This window comes from Toxorhynchites rutilus, chromosome 1, assembly GCF_029784135.1.
Source record: "Toxorhynchites rutilus septentrionalis strain SRP chromosome 1, ASM2978413v1, whole genome shotgun sequence".
Classification (NCBI taxonomy): domain Eukaryota; kingdom Metazoa; phylum Arthropoda; class Insecta; order Diptera; family Culicidae; genus Toxorhynchites; species Toxorhynchites rutilus.
Window position 1 is genome coordinate 131180768 of NC_073744.1, and position 23547 is coordinate 131204314.

Consider the following 23547-nt stretch of genomic DNA (forward strand, 5'->3'; position numbering starts at 1 on the left):
GAGCTCAGATGGGAGGTTCTTTTGCATCCGCCGTATAGTCTGGACCTTGCACCAAGTGACTACCACCTGTTTTTGTCCATGGCGAACGAGCTAGGTAGTCAGAAGTTAGCCACAAAAGAGGCCTGTGAAAATTGGCTATCCGAGTTTTTTGCCAATAAGGAAGCGAGCTTCTATAACAGGGATATTATGAAGTTGGCATCTCGTTGGGAACAAGTCATCGAACACAACGGCGCATATTTGACTTAAAACAGATTAAAACAATTATTTATAAAAAATGGAAATCCAAAATGACCGTCACCACAAGATGGCGCCATGTATATTTTGACGTAGGACTACGTCTAACCGGAAGATATAGGGGGTGAAATGGAAATCTAGGCACTGAACAAGTAGGAAAAAATGCAAGATTTGGAACGCTTATAACTCGAGCATTTCTCAATAGATCGCAAAGGTTTTTGCATCAATTGATAGGAAATATATCTACGCATTTATCATAACGAATAACATTTCATTTTTCTTGAGATAAATAATTGAATAATTGTGAAATATCAAGCATTGTCAAAATGCACTATGTGCCCATTTTTGATTGGTCCATTTTGTGCTCCTCAAATCGTACCGACCAAAACGGGCAACCAGAGCAGCAGCGAAATAGAATGAAGCACGATTGGAAAGGAAAAAGAAAAAAATGAACAAAACATTGGTCGCAGTCTCACACATGCGTAATTCTCGAGCCAGCCAGTCAGCTTAAAAATCCCCGCTTCGCTGCCGTAACGATCATTCTTTGTGTGAACACCGACTGGACAACATCGTTGCTGGACGAGCTGGACGGCGAGGGATCGAGTGCCTTTCTCAAGGCAAGAGGGTGGAGGTGGTAGCGCTGGAGTAGAGTAGAGTAGAGTTTTCAAAGGGCCTTTCTCAAGGCTAGAGACGAATGAACTGCAAAAGTTTAAAGTCTCTATAATACAATACCTTCCTTCCTTCCTTCCGTAACGATCATTCTCATTCAAACCGTACACCACATCGGCTCGCATCACAACACATCAACAAACCAACCCAAGCAGCCATGACATGGTAAAGGAGGAAAAGTGAAGGGAAAGGCAAAATCCCGCTCGAACCGTGTTGATCTGGAGTTCCCCGCAAGGGTAGCTAGGCCGAGTGCGTTAGTACCAGTGCACCAGTCCACCTAGCCGGCGTTATATAGTTTCGGCCGCCGAAGTGATCGAGTTAGCTGCCAAAGCTGCTCGCGATAAGAAAACCCGCATTCGGAACAGAACACATTCGGTTCGGTGGACATCAAGACAACAGGCAGTTGCAGCGAGTGGCGAGTGGCAAACGCAAAACGGCAGCTGGTAGCAGAAGAAAAAAGTTTGTTCTTTATACAAACTGCTTTGGTGGCAAATCCAGAACAAGGCGGCATCGCGGGCGTTCGAAATGGTTTTTTTCAAAACCACGAGTACTAAGTTTTCTAAATTGGAACCATTCCATAAAACAAGGCGCTTTTCAGGGCCATTAAACCTTCCAAAAAGCTGTAACACTGTCATCGCAAATGTTCAATTACAGGTTAAAATTACCTCCAATCCGATACTGAGTGGTGGTAATGCGACGTGCCATTGAATGTAATTTACTGTAAAATATGTCACAAGCTGGATGGGAAGAAATTTTCCAACTGTGAAAGCTGTGGCGAGTGGAAAATGCAATCGCTAAACAGAAAGGTTTAGCCGAACAAGATGGGTATATCGAGTGATAACAAAACAATAAACTCTTTAGATTGAAGATAATTTTGTGATCCTGAAAAGGACCCTTTTTAGCCTTCATGTGAATCCAACGAACGAACAAATCGTAATGAATGTATTTTTTTGCCATCGCTCCCTTTTAACGCTCATTCGTTCGTCTCGTTGGACTCGCCCCTCTGGCTGAGTCTGCCGATTTGTCTCTATCCTGTGAGTGTGTACCGCTAGAGTATAAAACATTCGGACCCCAAAAAAATATCTTTTTTCTTTCAAACCGTAAACCCGTGTGGTTGTACGGCATCGGCATCGTGAACGTAACAAAGGAGGACAAGTTAAGGGAAAGGCAAAGTCTCACTCGAACCGTGCAGGTCTCCAGTTCCCTGTTGGTCGCATTCACTGATTGCTCCGCAAGGGTAACTAGGCCGAACGGATTGGTGCCGAAGCACAAGTATACATAACAGCGATTATAGAGTTTCGGCCGTCGGAGTGCTCGAGTTGGCTTGCAAAGCTGCTCACGACAATCAGAAAACCCGCATCAAGAACAGAGCAGCTTCGGTTCGGCGCTCATCAAGGCAACAATTAGTTTCAGTGAGTGGCAAAGTGTTTCTCCGGCACGTCGCATTAAATGTAATTTAATGAACAATATGTCACAAGCTGGATGGGAAGAAATTTTCCAACTGTGAAAGCTGTGGCGAGTGGCAAACGCAACAGCTAAACAGGAAGTTTTAACCGAACAAGATGGGAATATCGAGTGATAACAAAAACACAACACCAAAGGTTCTTCTCAGAACCATCAACATATTCATAAAGAGTAAACAGTAAACTAATCCATTTTTCAGGTAGATAGGCAGGTATTCACGTAGGAGAAGAAAATAAAACAATATATTTAAAATATATATTTAACAAAAGCTGTCCCCTTTGTATAGTCCTACGTCACTCCGGTTATGTCCCCGACATTACCCACCCGTCTTTTTTCCAGAGTTTTTTAATGACAGTAGAATTAAAGGTGTCTTCCAGATTTCAGATCAATCAGTTAACATGAACGGGGTCAATTTTCTATAAATGTGGGACAACCCTACAAACATTCAAACATACATACGAACAGGTCAAGCTGAATGAAACTATTTAAAAAATAATAAGTTATTTGGGGACTGCGCCCTTCTTGGATTTGGATTTTTCGTGATCTGCTATGTTCTACTAGTCGAGCACTTTCATTTGATACCTATATTGATGAGGTTTTGAAAAAATATATTATATAGCGGCGGCCTTTTTGGATCTTCTTTTTTAATCAATAACTATGTTCTACTAGTCAAGCACTTTCATTTGATAACCACATTGAAGCGGTTCTGAGAAAATATGTAATCCGTCATTTTGTACCGGCCGCCATCTTGAATTTTTAAGATCATGGAATACGCAGTTTTATAATGACACCAGAGATAAAGATGTGTTCCAAATTTCAGATCAATCGGTCAACGGTAAGGGGGTTAAATTTCTATTAATGTGGTACAGCGCTATAGACAAAGTTACAAAGTTGCAAAGTCACAAACATACAAACAAGTCCAAGTTAGATAAAACCGTTTAATAAATAAGTGCAAATCATAATTATATTACGTTTACCGAGAGAAAATTGGTTTTTTTATGATTCGATTATTCTAGGATTCGATTATCCGGAGTAAAAAAAACCAATAATCCGGATAATCGAGTCCGACCTGTATTGCAATATAAGATCAATATGAGTGTGCAAATCAAGAAACACATTAAAACTTTTCGCATACTCTGCCACATACACGGTGCAGACCGAGATAGGTATAGATTCACGTTAAGCTCACTTTTTTCATCATGGAAGAGGAGAGGCGCAAAAATTATGCACAGTCACTTAGAAATTCCATTGTGTAATGTCCGCAAGTACGCTTGCTAAAGTGTTTAAGTTAGTTAGAAATAACGTGTGGCGCGTACTAAAAAAGAATAAAGAAACATTGGCGCAATTCGGAAGCCTTAAACCAAACGTAGGAATGGAGCTGTCGACCGGCACCTGCGTAGGAATGTCCTAAGGGTCATCAATAACATGCCCAATATTGTTAAACGGAGCGAAGAATCTGTGTCCGGGGAAGATTTTGACCCCTATCGAGCCAACAGGAAACCTAACCGATCCCTTAAGCAGGATAGAATTCGTGCCCGGAAGCTGGTGACCAATCTCGACGGGGGTTGCTCATGAACAAAGAAAGCTGCGTGAAGGTAGACTTTGATCAAACCTCAGGACAAAATTGGTGCATGGAAACGGCTAGAGAAGATGTTACTGCACCATAGAAGTTGTTTTTGCTGATAAATTCGCATGAAAATGCATTGTCAGGCCATGCATGCAGTTTCGACCATAAAACTAAAGTTTTTATCGTAAATAAGACACTAAACTTGGCTGTGTACAATAAGGAGTATCTTCAGAATCGAATCTTTACATTCATCCGGTCTCACGAGCATCTCGTGTTGTTTGGCTAGATCTGCCAGATGGGGACGATAGAGGAGAATGAACCTTGTTGTTTTAAGCCTTTTCAATAGAAAAAAATATAAGAGGTTGTGTTCAAGACACGACCGCATTGTTGACGTAGAACTACGCTGTAGTTTGATTAAAGTCGCTTGTTTATAACTGCGGATATTATTTTATTATGCTACGAAAATTTTAAAATGACCATTCTACCAGTTTGGTCGCCCTGAAATATTTTTACAAAATTTTAATTGTAGAATCATTTGACGATAATTGTTTGATAATTCATTCTTGTGTTCGCAGAACAACACATGCTCGAGATAAGCGCAGCTGTCATCCTTAGTGGAGAAAGTTTCGCTACTGGCAAGCGAAACCAAATCACAAACAAAATTCCAGAACGACTTTACTTTCTTGGTGACTAAATAAGCGAAATAAACTCTATCTGCACGCGAACCCTAATAAATTAATGACTTATTATAACTCATTGAATAACTTGGTATTCCCCAAATAATTTTTTGGTGCACCTGCTTCACCGTAGCGTCAATTCAATGCATTGATGCAATGTCAAAGGCACCAACGAAGCCTTCATGATGACAGAAAACAAACAATGTTAACTGCTTGGAAAAAGGTTGAATATCTGCCTCAGCAGAGATCTATCACTAATACCCTAGCGTAAATAATTCCCTCCCGCTATATCCCCTCCTTGTTTATATTTTTCATTACAAATGGGGTTTCAGCGTAGCGAAGATGCATTATTATTACGTACGGGTTATGAAGCACGCACGTACGCACGCAAATATCCGTATATCGATGGCTTGAAGCAACTAAATATACACACACTTTTCTCTGTTTTGCGCTCTTCTCTACAGAAGCCCTTTCTGTTAATATTGCCTGTCTAGATTAGCTCAGCTTTCATCATTTTTTTCATTTTTTTCAGTTTTCCTGTCGTCATGCGAAATCAAATCACTGACAAAACTCCAGAACATTTATTTTCGTGGTGAGCTGACGACAGCCTAGCTTGATGATTCCCCATACAATTGTGTAACTCAAAACATTAATGCAATGGCGTCAGTTTGATGCAATGATTGCTATGCCAGAGTCATCAGCGAGTGAGTAATTTGGTCACGTCCACAGTTCAGTCCGAAACGAAGACATGTGATGGCGCAAAACAAGGTAGAACAAGCGATGTTCATTGTTTCGTATCTAGAACGATACTGAAAGTTTGACTTTCCTTCCTTTCCTTGTTGAATTAAAGAGACTTTAAACTTCTTCAGTTCATTCGTCTCTAGCCTTCAAAAAGGCCCTTGGAAAACTCTACTCTTTCCTCATATTACTGCTCCACCCCCATTGCCTTGAGAAAATCATTCGATTCCTCATCGTCCAGATCGCCCAGCAACGATGTTGTTCAGTCGGTGATCTCACGAAGAATGAAGTTTGCCTCAGCAAGATCCACTGTTTATACTCTAGGCAAATATTCCCCTTCGTTCTGCTTGTCGAAGTTCACGGAGATTTCCCCTTCGCTGCTTGTCGATAAGTTACTCGTTATTGACAGCTCTGTTCGAAAAAGCACACAAATGGACAGAACAAATGTATGAGGAAATGCTTCCAATTTTCATCAATTTAAACCATACACAGAGTATTGGATTGTAATGTATAGCAAATCAAGCAAATCTTAGGGAATTTCCGATTCGTTTGGTATGTAAATCGCCAAAATTCGTTCGCGGCAAAAATAGTTATTAACGTTAACCTTATTTCATAAAAACGTGACCTGTTTTCTGATTTGGCACCCTTAATGAAAGACGTAGTTCTACGTCAAAAAATCAATCAATGGAGACGAATGAATCGAAAGTTTTGAATGCTCCGTCAAGAAAGAAAAGAAGAAGTAAAACTATCGGAATTGTCATAATTCACCACTAGCGGTCAGATGGCGGTGTCTCTCGAGGCTTTCTAAATAACCTTACTCGATCTTGAGCTCAAATTTTCCTGAACTCAACCTCGAGCGAATTAATATGTCGCGCCACGGGTTGAAGTCAGTAGCGTCAAGGTGCTCAACTGCAGCGTATGTTTTTTCAAAATCAACATGAACAAATACTCTAAAGAAGTGCTACGTCAAGTATCAGGTTATAATAACACCAAACAGCCTAATTAGCTTAGTTCCGTGTTTCTAAAATTCATCTTCGGCAGAAAAAAATGCTTTTTCCTGTACTGAAGGGTATGCTGAATTTAAAATATAACATAAAAGCACCTTTTTCCAAAGCTTTAAAATGTTTTTATGTTATGTATGTATGTATCTGCAAGTCTGTTTCACACGACTACGCTATCCACATAGCAACTGGTGCTGTCGAATAAATGCGTGATAATATTACACCTCATTATAAAATAAAGCTGGAAAGTGTTTTCTGAGAGTAAAAAGGAGAACATAAACGTGAATATTCATCCTTCTTGGTCTGGCCCGTGTAAGTGGCAAAGTATGCGAGAAGCTTTAACACGTTGAGATCCGCGTCGGTCCCTAGGGGCCAACGTTGAGCTTTTCAGTTGAAAAGTGCTGACTGACTGGGACTGACAGTTACAAAATAAGAAAAAAATGGCTAGTTTTCTGATGTTTTACAAAATGTGACTATCTTCTAGTCGAATTTCTAACTATTTTCTATTTAAACAATAAGTATCTTTGGGAGTAGGGACCGAACAAGGCATCTTCCCATTACGCCAAGAAGACGTTGGTGTACCTCGAGGAAAGATACCGTACGTACCCAAGGAACGGAACTCGACCAACTTGCCCCAGTGCCGTCCGGTCGGAAATTTTTTCGGTTCCCTCAGTGGCCAGGTGTACAATTGGCGGGCCACGGATACCAACCAGCTGACCACGAGGATCCGGAATTGCATCTGGAAGATGGACGAACAATTCCAAAGTTTTAGAAGGACCTTGGAGAAGATTATGCTAGGGAATGTTAGAAGATTCTTCTTCAATGGCACTAACGTTCCTAGTGGAACTTCGCCTTCTCAACGTAGAATTACTTGCGTCGTTTTTATTAGTACGTGGGTGAGATTTCTATTGCAAATAATACGCCTTGAATGTATTCTTAGTGGCAATCTCTAGAATATGCGTGACCACAGTGCAAGTCGAAAGAAATTTCTTTGACGAAACATCTCTCGGCCAGAGCGGGAATCGAACCCGAACTCCCGGTGTAATATGTATGTGCCAGTTTGACGCCAACCACTCGACCACGGAGCACTCTTAGAAAATTATATTCAATGAAAAATAAATTATCTATGAAACGTACAATATTCAGTTTAATTCTCTCGTTTGAAAATAGAAAAAATAAACTAAATAATTCCTCAAAATTACGTAGCAAAATTCAAAAAAACACAAATCCAAAAAAAATATCAACAAACAAACTTCAAAATCGTTTTACGATTCATTCTTAGCCAACTGACATCAGTTTTGCTCGCAACTTGATGAGCCTAAGTCAGCCATCCCGGATAGAAGCCTCGAATAAGAAAATAATAGAATCGTTCAGTTCTACCAGGTAATGTCAGGCCTCATGTCTCGCGCCTTTTCGAGTTGAATTTGCAACCACAGCCGTTTTATTCACCAGATGTATCGCCTCCAGTTTATCAACCGTGAAAATCTTTGCGACATTATTTTAAGGAAACTGGAAGTGGGTTATATCTGTGATATAACCGTAAGGTGGACGTAGGACTAACGTTGGCTTAGCAATCAATAAGCAACAAGCATATAACTCTTAGACATTTTATCTCTCGAATGAAGTGATTATCATACCACTTCGTTTAGCCGGAAAATAATTATTGACGCTCATTATCGGAAAGGATTCGATAATAGAACTGGTGTTTTCATGAAACAATGCGGCTCCGCTTAGTCCGACTGCAGAAAAGAAATGGAACTGGGAGAGAAGAGCATAATCCATAGGCGTGTGAGCGTGACCTTCCCCGGCTCACATCGTAATAACAAGCGTCAGCTTATATACGAATTTGTGTGATTTCAATAATCTGTTTTCAGAGCATTTTTTTGACTATCGAAACAAATTTTCGGTCAAAAATTAACAAACATATAACTCTTGTACATTTTGTCTTTCGGATGAAGTGATTATCATACCACTCCGTTCGGCCGTCAAAGAGGTATTAACGTTCAAAACATTGCACTCCAAGCGTCATTCTCTCGTTTTCGAAACTTTGAACTTACACCCTGGTATAGAAATGAAAGACGAAGCCCTACGTCAAACCTTCACTAGCTTTCCGATGACAAACCTAACCAAATCTGGGAAGGCGAAAATATCGAGCTGCGAATTGCGGAAGTTTGTGAAACAAAACGATGCACTGAAATATACTTTGCTTTTGTATTTTCTCATAAAAATCGGCCAACAAAGACTCTTCTATAGCACGCGGATGCTAAGTAAACTTAGAGCCCACTGAACACAATGCTTCAATTTTGAGTAATTCGAAATGAAATCGAAAAATGACAAAACATGAGTATTTTTGATTCGAATGAAAGTGTGTATTCCGTTTGGGTTAGAGGAAATAAGAGTTTTCCACAGCAATTGGGAATTTTTTGACTCAAGCGTAACCTTTGAAAAGGGCGTATCGATTTGACTAAGAGAAAGCTTTGATAATTTATATCTCAAAAACTATGAGTCGTACCGAAATAGTGTCTTAGAAAGAGTTATAGAGTATTGTTGGCTTAATTTGAAAAAAATATACACTGAGAAGAAATTTTTTTTTTATTTACAAAATAAAATTTTAATTTGCGACATCAAAAAATATGTATTTTTTATATTTTGTTCAATTTTTTCATATAAAATAGAACTAATGTAGAAAATTTAAAAAATGAGCCCAAGATGGTAAAACAATTTTTGACGAAATATGTGGAACATCGAATTTTTAGGAATTTTCGAAACTTCGAACAAATTATGAATTCTGATGTGATTTAAAACAAAAAAGGTTATTATCAATCTTCTTCTAAATACAACCATTCTCGAGATATTTAAAAAAATACTTCTAATTTATAATCTTGTTTATAGTAAATAATCTCTTTTAATATATTTGTCGTGTTGTACCGTCATGTTCACGAAATTTTATGAATTTTCTTATAATTTCCAACATTTTTTTTGATTGATTGAAGTTTGTATTGAGATAAAAAAGATTTTTTAGTTTCGCTACGTTTTGTATTAACCCACATGTCTTCGAATGTTTCGTAACGTAACTCCTAAACATATGTCTTTACCATAACGATGTATTTGGAAAAGTTGTTGGAAATTAAAAGCGTTTCGAAAATTCCTAAAAATTCGATGTTCCACAAAGTTCGTCAAACATAGTTTTACCATCTCGGGCCCATTTTAGAAATTTTCTACATGACTTCTATTTTGTATGAAAAAATTGAAAAAAAAATAAAAAAATACATATTTTTTGATATTGCAAATTAAAATTTTTTTTTGTAAATAAAAAAAAGAGTACTAATTTTTCTTCTCAGTGTATATATTTTTTCAAATTAAGCCAACAATACTCTATAACTCTTTCTAACACACTATTTCGGTGCGACTCATATTTTATGAGATATAAATCATCAAAGATTTCTCTTCCTCAAATCGATACGCCCTTTTCAAAAGTTACGCTTGAGTCAAAAAATCAACCTTAATGATGTATTTGGAAAAGTTGTTGGAAATTATAAGCAAATTCATAATATTTCATGAACATGACGGTATAACATGACAAACATATCAAAAGGGATTATCTATATATATAAAAATCTCGTGTCACGGTGTTTGCTACCGAACTCCTCCGAAACGGCTCGACCGATTTTGATGAAATTATACTCAAAATACTTGGTAGGTATGAGAGTAGGTTGTAAACTATATATGATACCGGTAGGATACCGATAACCATACATTTAATACCGAATAGGGTGACTCTATGCAGAAAAAAAAGCTGGATTTTTTTTTTCAAAAATTTGACCACATATAACCTTAAATTTTGACTCCAATTCCCTATTTTTAATTGCGATTTTATTATTTTTGTGTCAAAAATATTCTAATAATTTAACCGTTGTTCGTTTTTTCAACAGAAAGAATTCATTTAAGTTGTTCAATGACTGATGGCGTAACGCCCGCTTCATTGAACATCCATCTACAAATACACAAGTAACATCAATTCATCTAAAGCAGGGAGCATCTCCGACGAGCTGGAAGCCTTTTTGAATGAGCACAATGAGTTATCGAAATTCTTCAAATCACATTTGCTCGGATTACAAAATGACAATTACGCTATTGCCATCAACCCTGATAAAACATCAGCTGGAGAGCACGTGTGTAGATCCAAAGCACAAGCGCTGCTGGAATCATGATAACACGGTGACACGAGAAATTTAATGCGAAGAAAAAACAATAATCTGGAATTGCGTTCATACGACCGTTCATACGACCCTCGCTATGTTCTTCTTCAATGGCACTAACGTTCCCAAGGTGGCAAACCTTGGGACGTAGTACTACTTGCGTCATTTTTATTAGTAAATAGTTGAGATTTCTATGACGAACAATACGCCTTGAATGTATTCTGGAGTGGCAAGCTCAAGAATACGCGTGACTATAGTGCAAATCAGAAGGGTTTCTTTAACGAAAAATTTCTTGCATAAACATTAGACCAACGAGACCCCGTCACAGATACTTAATTCATTATGAACATCATTTCTCATTTTGATTGAATATTTATAAACATGCGACGAAACAAACAGAGGGCGCGCTCGATGGATTTTTATGTTTGTGATTATGATGGTGATTTGACATGGTCAAGAAACGCCAATTCAAGATATCGTAAGCTGTGCCAACAATTTATGGTCGATATATACGCGAAGGTAGAGATTGAGCGACTGCAATTCTTACTACACAATCAACAAAAGTGGTGCGAGGAATAATACATTCACTTGCGAGAAACTATCATGAGCAACGCCGACACAGCTTTAGTTATAGCCAGACCAAAGCGCAATGCACTGTCATGACATTGCGCGTGTGTTCAAACACAAAATGAAGTTCGATCGTATTCGTCCCCACATACTGTTGGTTGTATTCTGTTGAATGGAAAAAGCGCAATTTTGCATTCTGTTCAAGCTCAAGTCCAATTGAGTTGAGCAAACTTGCCACGCAATTCGACGTAAACAACATTGGTCTCCATGTTCCATTTCTATGAAGCAAAAATAGTAATGGTTTTTCAGGGGGAATAAACACGCAAAATTTAGCATTCAAACACATTCAAAACAAATTTAGCATCCAAACGAAATCGAATAATAATTTTCATTCAAATTTCAACAATTTAGAATTATTTCCGGAATTATGCCGATCAGATAGAGAATAAATTGAACCACAAATACGGAAGACTTATTTTGACCATTGTTTCGCGACAAGGCGACCGAATTTAAGAGTGTAAAAGTCGATTTCGATTGAATTGTAAAATCCGATCACTCATATGCATATATGAATATTGAGTTCTACAAATCGGTGAAGAGTAATAAAAACATCCATGAATAAAGGAAGCAATATGGCTGTGTTTCAAACTTAGATTACCGATGTGAATACTCCTCGATTGAACGACAACGATAAAATAAAGCGATTCCTAACAGTTCGATTAATCAGCTCCATTGAAGTTAGCTGGCGTATCGCTGTTTTCCAATTTATGAACGAGACCAAGCTGTTATAAACTAAGCCATGTTGAAAATCACATGCACGTATTTTCTAACAAGGAGACAGCAATAAATATTGATTTTCTATATTTCATTTTTTCTACTTTACGACAAACTTATATTACTTTTTTCAGTTGACGTTTAACTTTTGAAAGATCAAACATGTCAGTTACGTTAATGAAATACACCAAGAAACATCATATAACCTTCCGTTCAAATCATTTAATTCGTTTTTTTATCGGTCACATCCGATTTATTTTAAAGATCGTTAAAATATTCAAACACACTTACAATACATTAGTGTGTTTTATTCAACACTCAAAATATTCACTAGAAATAATTTATTTGGCAGAACAACGTTTGCCCGGTCAGCTAGTTTACTATAAAAAAGACAATAAATTAGAAATATTTTTTTAAATATTTCGAGAATGGCTACATTTAGAAGGAGATTGATAATAACCTTTTTTGTTTTAAATCACATCAGGATTCATAATTTGTGGCTAAAAATGATTGTTAACATACAAAAATTCGAAGTTTCGAAAATTCCTAAAAACTCGATGTTCCACAAAATGGTTTTACCATCTTGGGCCCATTTTTGTAATTTTCTGCATGACTTCTATATTGTTTGAATAAATTAAAAAAAAATTAAAAAATATGTATTTTGTATACTGCAAATTGAGTTTTTATTTTGTAAATAAAAAAAAGAGTACTAATTTTTTTTCTTAGTGTTTTTTCTTAGTGTAATTTTTTTCATATTGAACCATCAATACTGTATAACTCTTTTTAAGACACTATTTCGGAACGACTCATAGTTTTCGAGATATAAATTATCAAAGATTTCTCTTACGCAAATCGATACGCCCTTGTCAAAAGTTACGCTTGAGTCAAAAAATTCCCAATTGCTGTGGAAAACTCATATTTCCTCCAACCCAAACGGAAAACACACTTTCATTGGAATCAAAAATACAAGTTTTTAAAATCTGCATTTTCAGGACGATTTCATTTGGAATTGCTGTTTTGGAAGATTCGGAAGTTTCTAAAATCGAATGTGAGAAGAAGCTACACAGATCTAATAATCCGTTTACCAAATTAAAACTCATCACTCAAACAACCAAAGATCCTCGAAAACTCAGAACATTTGTGAGAAAGTACACTTCACACACATTTGATATCCAGTATGATCCTCGAACTCGCATTGCTAAACTATCTTGAATATATCCACATTGGATATCCAGGTCACGACATTTCCCCATGTTTTATGGGGATTATCTTGTCCTACCAAATTAATTTGCATATGTTTTGTTATTTTTTTTCCTGCTCTCCCACTTGCTCTACCTAGCCAAGGAGTTGGGGATCCACAGTGCGGCCGAAACAGTGCGCCAAGCCGTTGAAATGGATTCAACCACGCAAATTTATGTATGGCTTTTAGATTGCGATCGACATAATTTAGTCCACCGCTAAATTGTTAGTGAGTGGCTTCTGGTTTCGTGGCCATTTGACGGCGGGATTGGGTTCCGTTGGTCACATGCTACGTTCCGGCTTGAAATGAGTGGAAAGTAGTGAGATGGTTACGATAGTGAGAAATAAAAGATACGGAATTACACAATAAAACACACAAATTTAGAGCCTCGTAAAAATGGCATAAGATTGTAAGAGTCCGAGTCCGAGTCTAATCAAGTCGCTCGTGTGTGCATAATGTGTGTCTGCGGTTGGAAGGATAATTCCTTGGATTATATTATCACAAACCAAACTGGCGACTGGGTTACGCTAGTTCATATTTTGTACGGTGGCGAGGTCGAAGGGAGTCGTTTTCGCTTTCTCTCCAGGGAAGTCAGTCGCAATAAAAATCAAATCAAATCAATTCAAACGAGTTCGAGAAGCGATTCAGATATGTTGCGTGAAACGGTGTGAATTAGGCTGGGCGATTTTCCTTCACTCCTCTTTGAATGCTCGATTGCAAATAAATCATCTTAAAATTGAGCATGACAAAACTATTACTCTTGTAAACACCCAGTAAAACGCGTGTGCAACGTTGGTGAGATGAAATTGTAAAATCAGCAGTAATCATTCAACCGCTTTTTTTTATTTTGACTCACAATCCTCTCCTATTTCACCAACCTAACTTCCTGTTTGAGATCTGACAGGGTTAGCCAGAACAGAGGGGGAATCCAATAACGACCCTTTCAAGGTGTTAAATCAGTCTAGGCAAAATAAAACCTCCAACCGCCACCTGAACGCACGATAGCTGGCACCATTTGCGCGGCATGTCTGTTGAAATTAATCCCCGATGGATTTCACGCTCTAGACAAAACTTTTTGTCCCGACCGAAGGGGGTGAGACGGCTTCGATTTAAGGCAGTCTATTTAGTGAACCGGAGGAGAAAAAGGAACCTCCGTTGTGATTTAGGTACTAACCGATTCGTTTCGTCGACAAAACGATTTCCAAACTCTCGAACGGTGAATACTGCAAAAAACTATTTGCCTCTTTAGTACCGAATTTACTGCCACTTATTCGAACTATCGACTTCATGGGGATGCACTTTGTGCAGCACCGAGCCGAGGGAAGAAAAATAGCATCTTTTTTCCGGGGCGATCTGTTGCATCAGAGAGCCACAGCCAGCCCCCGGTAGAGCATAGCAAAAGTCATAAAGAAGTCAAATAAAATCGGGTCCCACTCGTGGGGCTTCCAACGTTGCATCCAGCACAAACTTGGAGTCGGAGTTAAAAAGCTTTTAGGTGAATATTTCCCAACCGGCGCTCTCTCTCTCTCACACACAGGATGAGGAGCAAATTTTCTGATAAATTCCTAGCATGCAGGAATTCGTGGCAAAATCATTCGCCAAGCTTTGCTTTTTTTTTTCTGTTTTCACCGGATAGACTGTGAAAAATATCGTTTAAATGCCGTGGTTCAATCGAAGCTAAACTTGAACGGAACAAGCGCAAAGCGAAAGGGGAACAGGAATGGAATGGTGAAATGTGGAAATCGGATGAACAAAAAAGTCCTTCCTTCCGATGTTGAAACTGTGAACAAACCAGTTGAAAAGCCGGATTGTGTGTGGGTGGATGTGTATACGGATCTGTATTTCAAGCCGGAGAGTCGAAATAAATATGTAAAACTTTAAATTGGTTTTCGCCACCAAACACCTGGGTGCTAAGAGAGTTCGAATCTCTGATTTAACGTATGTGGTCTCCGATGTTTGGGTGGGACTAGCTGACAATTACTGCCAGCGCGAGATGGGATCGAGAGGGGACATATGGCGTATGTTCGGAGTTTGATAACGAAACGCTCGGAGTTCAAACGTATTCCGAAATAGGGTTGTAGGAATGAACGACAGTTGGCCTTTACATTACAATATGTGTATCGCCGGTGTGCTTATTTTAAAGAATCATCACTTCACGTGGTAAAAGCTGAGCATGATTGAAATTCGTGCCGTCCAATAACTCTTGAAATAAAAGCAAATAAAATTCAGTTTGCTTACCAAATTGTAACTATATATTGGGTTGGGGAAAAAGAAATGTCGTATACTGTCAATATATGGCAACACTTAAACATATCTTGTGTTGTACTCATCGCATCGAGTCATACTATACGGCTATTTAAAGACGACAATCTGTGCTACAAGTGTCCTTTTGACAGTATTGTGATTGTCCTTTTCAGTCTCAAGTTATAGCGCGTCAAAGATGGAGTCCACCAAGCAAGAAATTCGCCATATTTTACGTTTTTACCTCGCAGGCGGTAAAACTGCAACGAAGGCGGCCGAAAAAAATCCGTGTAGTTTATGGACCCGATACTGTAACGATTCGCACAGCACAGCGTTGGTTTGATCGATTTCGTTCTAGGTATAGACCATAAAACCGTTTGGAACCATTTGCAGAAGATTGGGATCCAAAAAAGCTGGATACATGCCACCCGAATTGACGCAAAACATTTTTTTAGACCGAAACAACGCCTGCGATGCACTGCTGAAACGGAACGAACTCGACGACATTTTTGAAGAAGATGGTAACTGGTGATGAAAAGTGGATCACGTACGACAACCCAAAGCGAAAAAAGTCGTGGTCGAAGCGCGGTGAGCCGGCCCAAACCATCGCCAAGCCCGGATTGACGGCCAGAAAGGTTTTGTTGTGTGTTTGGTGGGATTGGAAGGGAATCATCCACTATGAGCTGCTCAACTATGGCCAGACCCTCAACTCGGTTCTCTACTGTGAGCAACTTGACCGTTTGAAGCAGGCGATTGAACAGAAGCGGACAGAAATGATCAATAGGAATGGTGTTGTTTTCCACCAGGACAACGCTCACACATCTTTGGATTTTATCGAGGCACTCTTCTCGATAGATTTGTTGGTTGATTGTCAGATCGCTTGGATGACTTGTCGCTGGAGTAGTAATTATCATTTCCTGAATATGCGTATTGGACAGCGGAAAATAGCTTTCGTCGTCCAGAACGAAAGACGTCCCGTGGTATTTTTTGGTCATCCACCGACACTGTGATTTAACCGTCTCAATCTGCTCTTCCGTGTACTCCGGCGACCTCGTCTTCTTCCTTCCATCTTGAGGGTCCGATGGATCAATACGTGGGAGCAGCCATATTTCCGACCGGCGTCACGCAGGCTGGTTGCGTCCTTGTTGTTAAACAGCTTCTTTAACGATGTCTTCCTCTGCTTCGTCATTATCGTTACCGGACGACCACTTCCGACCTTCCGCTCTACGTTCAGGGAACTCAGGATACGATATACCGTACTGACATGTGGGTGAAGATACCAATAAAAAGATACCAATAACTTTTAATTACAACTGACATTTTTTGTAGCCGATGATAAGACAGTTTTATCATTTAAATTAGAAGCACACCATCCTACGAGAATATTCTGAAATGGTGGAGTGTTGGAATTGACCTATCTGGTCATGGGAACCATTTGAAATTTCAAGAAATTCACGAAAATGGACAAGTCCTAAGGCTAATATTTTTCGGAGGCGATAGAATGTCAATTTTATCATTTGAATTAGAAGCATACTATCCTCCGAGAATATTCTGAGATGGTGGAATGTTGGAATTGACCCATCTGGTCATGGGAACCATTTGAAATTTCAAGAAATTTACGATAATGGACAAGTCCTAAAGCTAATATTTTTTGGAGGCGATAGAATGTCGATTTTATCATTTGAATTAGAAGCATACCATCCTCCGAGAATATTCTGAGATGATGGAGTGTTGGAATTGACCCATCTGGTCATGGGAACCATTTGAAATTTCAAGAAATTTACGATAATGGACAAGTCCTAAGGCTAATATTTTTTGGAGGCGATAGAATGTCGATTTTATCATTTGAATTAGAAGCATACCATCCTACGAGAATATTCTGAGATGGTGGAGTGTTGGAATTGACCCATCTGGTCATGGGAACCATTTGAAATTTCAAGAAATTTACGATAATGGACAAGTCCTAAGGTTAATATTTTTTGGAGGCGATAGAATGTCGATTTTATCATTTGAATTAGAAGCATACCATCCTACGAGAATATTCTGAGATGGTGGAGTGTTGGAATTGACCCATCTGGTCATGGGAACCATTTTAAATTTCAAGAAATTTACGACAATGGACAAGTCCTAAGGCTAATATTTTTTGGAGGCGATAGAATGTCGATTTTATCATTTGAATTAGAAGCATACCATCCTACGAGAATATTCTGAGATGGTGGAGTGTTGGAATTGACCCATCTGGTCATGGGAACCATTTTAAATTTCAAGAAATTTACGATAATGGACAAGTCCTAAGGCTAATATTTTTCGGAGGCGATAGAATGTCAATTTTATCATTTGAATTAGAAGCATACTATCCTCTGAGAATATTCTGAGATGGTGGAATGTTGGAATTGACCCATCTGGTCATGGGAACCATTTTAAATTTCAAGAAATTTACGATAATGGACAAGTCCTAAGGCTAATATTTTTTGGAAGCGATAGAATGTCGATTTTATCATTTGAATTAGAAGCATACCATCCTACGAGAATATTCTGAGATGGTGGAGTGTTGGAATTGACCCATCTGGTCATGGGAATAATTTGAAATTTCAAGAAATTCACGAAAATGGACAAGTCCTAAGGCTAATATTTTTTGGAGGCGATAGAATGTCGATTTTATCATTTGAATTAGAAGCATACCATCCTACGAGAATATTCTGAGATGGTGGAGTGTTGGAATTGACCCATCTGGTCATGGGAACCATTTGAAATTTCAAGAAATTTACGATAATGGACAAGTCCTAAAGCTAATATTTTTTGGAGGCGATAGAATGTCGATTTTATCATTTGAATTAGAAGCATACCATCCTACGAGAATATTCTGAGATGGTGGAGTGTTGGAATTGACCCATCTGGTCATGGGAACCATTTTAAATTTCAAGAAATTTACGATAATGGACAAGTCCTAAGGCTAATATTTTTCGGAGGCGATAGAATGTCAATTTTATCATTTGAATTAGAAGCATACTATCCTCCGAGAATATTTTGAGATGGTGGAGTGTTGGAATTGACCCATCTGGTCATGGGAACCATTTGAAATTTCAAGAAATTTACGATAATGGACAAGTCCTAAGGCTAATATTTTTTGGAGGCGATAGAATGTCGATTTTATCATTTGAATTAGAAGCATACCATCCTACGAGAATATTCTGAGATGGTGGAGTGTTGGAATTGACCCATCTGGTCATGGGAACCATTTTAAATTTCAAGAAATTTACGACAATGAACAAGTCCTAAGGCTAATATTTTTTGGAGGCGATAGAATTTCGATTTTATCATTTGAATTAGAAGCATACCATCCTACGAGAATATTCTGAGATGGTGGAGTGATGGAATTGACCCATCTGGTCATGGGAACCATTTTAAATTTCAAGAAATTTACGATAATGGACAAGTCCTAAGGCTAATATTTTTCGGAGGCGATAGAATGTCAATTTTATCATTTGAATTAGAAGCATACCATCCTATGAGAATATTTTGAGATGGTGGAGTGTTGGAATTGACTCATCTGGTCATGGGAACCATTTGAAATTTCAAGAAATTCACAAAAATGGACAAGTCCTAAGGCTGATATTTTTTGGAGGCGATGGAATGACATTTTTTTCATTTTAATTAGACACACGAGTCTTTCCATTAGTCATCAAACCGGCATCTACTGCTAAAATAATCGTTTTTGAATTTGAATGGCGGCTTCAAAAATTGATCGTTCATAACAAGAAAGTCAGCTTAAGTCGACCAATTAATTTGCTTCGATGGCTAATGAATCGCGGCTTAAATGTAAATCAGCTTACATCTCTGGACCAAATATTACATCGGTCAATGAAAAAATATTCAAAAAGAAAATAATTTTTTGGGTCGAATAAACTAAGTTTCTCTAAAATTTAGCCGATCAATATTATAGTCCAGTTCTAGATTTTCTTAGTCGAGCCGGATAGGCGCCGATTCCAAAACGTGATTAACCCATTCCAAAATATTGTTTCATGTTTTATTGTAAAATCTCATCATATTCTCACAAAAAAGTGCTTAAAAAATTAAGAATATTTGAGAAAATATATGAGGAAACGAATTTTTGATCGGTTGAGCAACCTACAACATGGGATAGTCTAGTATTTTCGGAAATGCTAGTCGATATTAATTTTCAGTTCGCGAAATCGATGCATCGAGAACACTTCTTAACCATGACTCGAGACTCCCGGCTTAAATTTACGAAAAAAAAGTTGAAATCGACTATTATCGAGTGATATTAATCATTCGACTTTGTTCCGATTTTCTGAATAAGAAACCTCCTCAGATCAGTCTCGTTCAGACGACTTGAAGCTGAAGTATTTTTATTATAAGTAAACGTATGCTTTCAAGTGATATAAATCTTACAATAGGGTTTTCTTTGCGACTCCTTGGTAGTCAGAGGTAATACCTAACCCACTGAGTAATGGAATTCAAGTTCTCCTCTCAGATTGAGCCTAGAGAAAAATATCTTGTTCTGCAAATTGTTATTAATTTAAATCTTATTTCGCCATACTTTTTCCCGTGAGTATTCACTTTAAATGAATAGAAGACGTCCTACAATCAGTAGATCAATTAGGCGTAATTATATAAAAAAAAACTGTATTGATTTTTTCCTGGATCTAACCGCGTTGTCATCACTTCTGGTAATGATCGATTGTTCATTTTCATTCCTTTTTCTCCACTTCTGTCATACATATACATCTACTACTGAATCCACTGAACGCGAATTTAGCCTTCGTAACTTCCGTGAGCAACCACTTGCAACTTATTTAACACTAGATTTACCAGACCAGTCATTTTGACTGGTCGTGCAATTTCAATTTAAAATTCCTACGACATATTACATTTGCTTTCCGAAATGATGTTATGACTTTTGTAGCTATAAGTAGAAAAAACATTTTATAAACTTAATGTTACTTAATATTTATTACTAACAAATATATTTTTTTGTTATTGACATTTAAACCAGTACCAGTCAAACTGACTGGTGCATGTTTCTATGAAGAAATGTATGAGAGCGTTTTAATTTCAACATATTTTGACAGCAATTGTCAGCCCCTGAAAATGTTCTGCATATTTAGAAAATGCAACCAGCATACCTCTGGAATGTTCAGATGTGGAAAGTGAATTATACGACAGCGGCGATGATTTGTTAGATAGAAAAATTGATTCTCAAGGAAGTGATGATAACAGTGCTATTATCGAGAGTAGTGATGAGGAAATTCCTGATGATGACAATATAGATGAGCCAAGCGACAGTGGTTGCGTAAAAATTCCAATCAAGCGTACCAAATCAGCAAACTGAAATTGCTTTAGACGGAACTATTTGAACGAGAATTGAAGAAGGAGGTGTTGCTGGTAGATTACTAGTTCATAGTAATTTCAAAGATGTACACGGTCCAACAGCACATGCTGAAAGAAATATTATGAACGGGAATCTAAGTAGTGCGTTCCAATTACTGATTGATAACCATATTTTGGAACATATACGAATTTGTACAGAGTTAGAAGCCTCTCGAGTTTTGGAAAAAAGTGGACAATTACACAAGAAAAATTGAAGGCATCTCTTGCAATATTGTGCGCGCGTGGGGCGTACGAAGGAAATAGCTTCAAACAGGGGATGAACTTATATTACCGGGGATAAGCAACTTTTTCCATCGGAGGCCAGATGCAGATTTACTCAGTATTTTCCAAACAAACCCCATAAATTTAGCATAAAATTCTAATTGGCGTCTGATGTAGAGACGAAATATGTGATAAATGGCTTTCCTTATTTAGGAAAAAGCGAGACTCGAAATGCATCAATCCCCCTATGCAAATTTGTCGTAATGAAATTTCTTGAACCGTATACCATGAAGGAGCGTAAAACTGATATTTTTTACAAGTATTCCTTTGGCGTTAAAATTAAGATCTCAAAATACTTCGTTGCTTGGAACGATACGCGCTTCTATTGGCAACCAGACATATTTTGGCGTCGATGTCACTGATCGAATGGAAATCAGGTTCCAGAAGGTGACCACTTCAACTGTTTTTCAATAATTTAGTTTCAGCCGGAAGAAATAGCTGGATATTGAACAAAACATAACAGGAGAAAATATCTCACGAGAAGACTTTCTGTTTCAATTAGCAAAAGAACTTGCTTCAGAATATCAGACTTCAAGGCAAATACCACACGAAGCTGATATACCAACTACAAATGGCACTGTTTCTGTACGCAAATGGTGTCAAATAGAATATTTTAATAACAATAAGACTACAAATATTTGCAATAAATGCAAAAAAAGTCTATGTAGAAAGTGTATACACTGCAAAATCTATTGTGAGCAACAAACTGTAAACAATTAAGTGTTTTGTTATTTGACAATGTCTATTAGTCCATTTATCTATCACAATTAATATTGTTCAACTTATTTTCGCCATTTGATAAGTAATAGTACAGACTGGAACCACAATATTCATTTTTTCTTATACACCAGTCATTTTGACTGGTGCTGGTAGAAATAGGTATATATAAATAGCTGGTAAATCTAGTGTTAACACGGGGTCGTTTCCATACTAGGCGGTACAGGATAGTCCCGATCTTCTGAACAGACTTGAATGAACTAAAAACATCCGTAGCCGATCGAGTCAACTAGAAAAATAAGCTAGCGGCGGTCGCCGTTGGCCCCATTTTTCTTGTTGAAAAAAACCGGCGTCGACATTTTCAAATATGGCGTCGACCGCCGAAATTTTTGACGACAGAAGTGTCTGTCTCCTGGTCTGCTATACATTTTCTGTAGGCGTTAAGATCAACACTGAAAAATATTTCGACATAAAAAAGCGCAAAATAAAAAAAATACTAAGTCAGCGCTATTATCTTAAGTCACCAAAGTGAAGTTGTGTACTCTAGCTTCTTCTTCTTCTTGGATGGCACTACCGTTCCAGTGAAACTTTTGCCTTCTCAACGCAGCATTACTTGCGTCATTTTTATTAGTAGTGCTTGGTTGAGATTTCTATGCCGAATAACACGCCTTGAATGTACTCTGGAGGGGCAAGCTCTAGAATACGCGTGACCACAGTGCAAGCCGGAAGAATTTTCTTTCACGAAAAATCCCCCGACCAGAACGGGAATCGAACCCGAACCCCCGGCATGATAGTGTGGGACGCTAACCACTCGGCCACGGGAGCACGTACTCTAGCGCCGAATCGTAATGAAAATATTCGGTGGCGGAGTTGCGCCGTGGCGAATTTTCGTTCGGCAATGAAACGATTGCGATGAGTTGTGATGATATTGAAAGTGGAATACAGCTGGAATCCGACGAATGCATGGAAATTGAGGTAGGTTCAGTTTGTATTAATCTATGACTTCAGTAAAAATTTTATTACGACAAAATTAATTCATAATAAAAATTGCGCTTTTTTCTGTGTGGCATTCATACCCCTGAGTTCACTTTTTAAAAACATGAATAGAAACTATTGCTACATGTTCTTTAAATGTATTATTAAAAGAGCTTCTGAATGTTTCCACCAGAACCCAATGATAAATGGGTCTGAAAAGTTGAACGAATTGGTATGAAAATATGGAGAAATTTGCGTTAGTGATACTAAAGCCTATGATCATAACGCGAAATCCAACAGTCACATAATTTCCGTTGTTTCCTATTATAAGAAGAGATGTCGACCAGGAATATCATTTCATAATCAAAAGGGATGAAACACGGTACGTGGAATGGATTCAACGGATAAAAATTGAAAATCATCCGGCTAAGCAGTTTAAATTTCAGCATGTCGATATTCTACTAAGTAATTATCATCAATTTTCACGTATTATTTTTTTCAGAAACAAAACGTTTAACTAAACTATTAATTTGTATGGCTCGAACCTTGGCGATGGTAATTGAGGACAGGTTAAAAACTCTCAAGCCATTATTGTTCACCTGTTCAACACAAACGAGCAGCAATTCATTTAATCCTCGACGACCAAACGATTTTCTCCGGCAGCGAAATTGAAAATATCGACAGATCAAGAAATCATGTCTATATATTTTTTATCTGCTTCTATAGAAATTTCCCACCCTAATTAAAATAAACATTAGAGAAAATCAATTTGAGTATTTTATGCGTCTGAATAAACCACAAAAACGTAAAC